Source organism: Nematolebias whitei, chromosome 1, assembly GCF_014905685.2.
Source record: "Nematolebias whitei isolate Nwh7 chromosome 1, NemWhi1, whole genome shotgun sequence".
NCBI classification, from domain to species: Eukaryota; Metazoa; Chordata; class Actinopteri; order Cyprinodontiformes; family Rivulidae; genus Nematolebias; species Nematolebias whitei.
This window is the reverse complement of record NC_056498.1, coordinates 87,789,534-87,792,969: the sequence shown is the minus strand read 5'-3', so window position 1 is coordinate 87,792,969 and position 3,436 is coordinate 87,789,534. Positions and strand designations below refer to the sequence as shown.

Genomic DNA, 3,436 nt, shown 5'->3' with positions numbered 1-3,436 from the left:
GCATTTAATACACCTACAGGACATTATGAGTACTTAGTAATGCCTTTTGGTCTGTCCAACGCTCCTGCTGTCTTTCAAGCATTTGTTAATGATGTCCTAAGGGATATGGTAAACCAGTTTGTTTTTGTTTATCTGGACGACATCCTCATATTTTCAAAGGACTTGCACACCCACAAGAAACATGTAAGGGCAGTATTATTAAGACTTCTACAGAACAACCTTTTCGTTAAGGCTGAGAAGTGTGATTTTCACCAAACCACCACTTCATTCCTATGATTTAACATTTCACCCAATCAGGTTTCCATGGACCATGCCAAGGTCTCTGCAGTACTTGACTGGCCTACCCCAAAGGACAGAAAACAGTTGCAGAGGTTTCTCGGTTTTGCAAATTTTTATCAGAAACTACAGTCAGATCTCTGCTCCCTTGCATGCTCTCACCTCAGTTAAGAACAAGTTCTTGTGGAACAAACAGGCCAAGACCACGTTCTGCAAACTGAAGAGCATGTTTGCCTCCACTCCTATCCTTTGTTCTCCTGACACTAATCGGCAGTTCATCGTGGAGGTGGATGCTTCCAACACAGGGGTAGGTGCTGTTTTCAGCCAGCGTCTTTACGACGGAAAGATCCACCCATGTGCATTTTTCTCCAGGAGCCTATCAGCAGCAGAACGTAATTATGATGTTGGGGAACGTGAACTGTTGGCCGTCAAACTGGCTCTGGAGGAGTGGAGACACTGGCTGGAGGGTGCCAACAAACCCTTTAAAGTCTGGACTGACCACAAAAACCTAGAGTACTTAGAGACTGCCAAAAGATTGAACCCCAGACAAACAAGGTGGGCCCCGTTTTTCTGCTGTTTTGATTTTGTACTTTCTTACAGACCTGGAGCCAAAAACACAAAACCTGATGCCCTGTCCAGGGTTCAGGACAGAGCAAACGAGAGTCAGACCAGCGAGGAGGTGGACTTCATTCTGCCCGAGATAGTCCGACTGTCAATCACACAGCTGGAGGAGGAGATCAGACTGGCCCATCAGACCCAACCACCACCCGCTGACTGTCCTAAGGGCAGTGTGTTCGTCCCCAAAGCCCACGTCAAAAAGGTATTGGAACTCTTCCATCAATCTTGACTTTTTTGTCACCCAGGTATCAGTAAGACCTTGGCAGTGGTGAGGGCTCAGTTCTGGTGGAGAGACAGGGTTAAGGATGTCAAGGAGTTTTTCTCATCATGTCGTCAGTGTGTTCAGGCCAAGACATCTTGTTGACCACCTGCAGGCCTCTTACGACCGCTTCCCATACCTTCACGCCCCTGGTCCCACATCTCCATGGATTTCATCACTGGACTACCCTTATCTTCCAGTAACAGTGTAATACTCACAATTGTTGACCGCTTTTCAAAAATGGTTCATTTAGTTCCACTCAAGAAGCTCCCATCCGCTAAAGAGTTGGGGGAAGTCCTGGTCCGTGAGGTTTATCGCCTTCATGGTCTGCCAACGAACATCGTCTCGGATCGAGGCCCCCAGTTTGTATCCTGCTTTTGGAGAGAGTTCTGTAACCTCTGGGGCATTTCAGTCAGTCTCTCTTCTGGTTTTCACCCACAGATTGACGGTCAGAACGAGAGGCCAAGACCAAGCTGAGAATATTATGTGAGGAAGATCCGACAAAGTGGTCAATCAATCTACCCTGGGTTGAACATGCGATCAACTCCCTACCCTCCTCCACCACTGGCCTATCACCTTTCTACACAGTCTATGGGTTCCAACCGCCAGTGTTCACCATCCAGGACAAGATTGCTGGTTTCCCTTCTGCTCACAGAGCTGCTCTCAGGTGCCAACGAGCCTGGAGGAGAGGTAGGAGGTCCCTCATTAAGATGTCCACTGTCTATGCTAAAAGTGCCAACCGTCGACGCATCCCTAACCCACCTTACCAAGTGGGTCAGAAGGTCTGGTTATCCACAAAGGATCTTCCCCTACATGTGGACAGCCATAAGTTGGCATCTCGTTTTGTGGGTCCTTTCCCCATCTCTAAGTTGGTGAACCTGGTGGCTGTCCACCTATTACTTCCCCGTTCTCTAAGAATCCATCCCACATTTCATGTGTTGCGTGTCAAGCCGTTGGTGTCTTCACACTTTGGGCCTTCCTCCAGGCCCCCTCTTCCCACTCAACTCATTGATTTGGCCCCAGCTTTCACCGTCAGGAGACTCCTCTGCTACAGACAGTGGGGTCGGGGTCTGCACTACTTGGTAGAAAGGGAGGGTTATGGGCCTGAGGAACGATTATGGGTTCCAGCCCGTAACATTCTTGACAAGACCCTGATCCAGGAATTTCACAGATCCCACCCGGACCAACCTGGAGGTTCGTCTGGAGCCAGACCTTAAAGGTGGGGCTATGTTATGTTTCTGCCTCCTTCATGTCTCATTTTTTGTCTAGATGGGAGCATATGTTGTTCTAGAACCTGAACATAGTTCTCTGCATTAATCGTGCCTTTCCAGACACACAAGCTGCCCATGCCACAAGCGCTCATGCAACCCCATACCATCAGTGATGCAGGCTTCTGAACGGAGCGTTGATGACAACTTGGGCTATCCTTGTCCTCTCTGGTCCGGATGACATGTCGTCCCAGTGTTCCATAAAGAACTTCAAATCATGACTCATCTGACCACAGAACAGTCTTTCATTTTGCCACACTCCATTTTAAATGACCCCTGGCCCAGTGCAAATGTCTGAGCTTGTGGAGCTTGCTTAGAAATGGCTTCCTCTTTGCACTGTAGAGTTTCAGCTGGCAACGGCGGATGACACGGTGGATTGTGTTCACTGACAATGCTTTCTGGAAGTATTCCTGAGCCCATTTTGTTATTTCCTTGACAGGGGCATTCCTGTTTAAGGGCCCGGAGATCACGAGCATCCAGTAGAGTTTTACGGCCTTGACCCTTACGCACAGCGATTGTTCCAGATTCTCTGAATCTTTTGATGATCTTATGCACGGTTGATGATGATAACTTAAAAGTCTTTGCTATTTTACGCTGGGTAACACCAATCTGGTATTGCTGCACTATCTTTCTGCACAACAAAGGTGGAATTGGTGATCCTCTTACCATCTTGGCTTCTGAGAGACACTGACACTCTGAGAAGCTCTTTTTATACCCAATCTTGTTGTCACTTGACCTAATTAGTGTTAATTGGTCTTCCAGCTGTTCGTTTTATGCTCAATTTCCTTTTTCCAGCCACTTATTGCTACTTGTCCCAACTTTTTTGGGATTTGTTGACACTGTGAAATTTTGAATCAACCTATTTTTCCATTAAAATGTTACATTTACTCAGATTAAACTTTTGATCTGTCATCTATTTTATATTACAAATAAAATATTGACATTTGCCATCTCCACATCATTGCATTCAGTTTTTATTCACAATTTGTTTAATGTCCCAATTTTTTTGGAATCC

At 46.6% G+C, this 3,436-nt stretch overlaps 1 protein-coding gene across 1 annotated transcript in view; it reads right to left on the bottom strand.

Annotated features, from left to right (window-relative positions):
• Positions 1 to 3,436, bottom strand: part of ltbp1 (latent transforming growth factor beta binding protein 1) — a 248,462-nt gene that overhangs the window by 8,542 nt on the left and 236,484 nt on the right. The gene's annotated exons all lie outside the window — the stretch shown is intronic.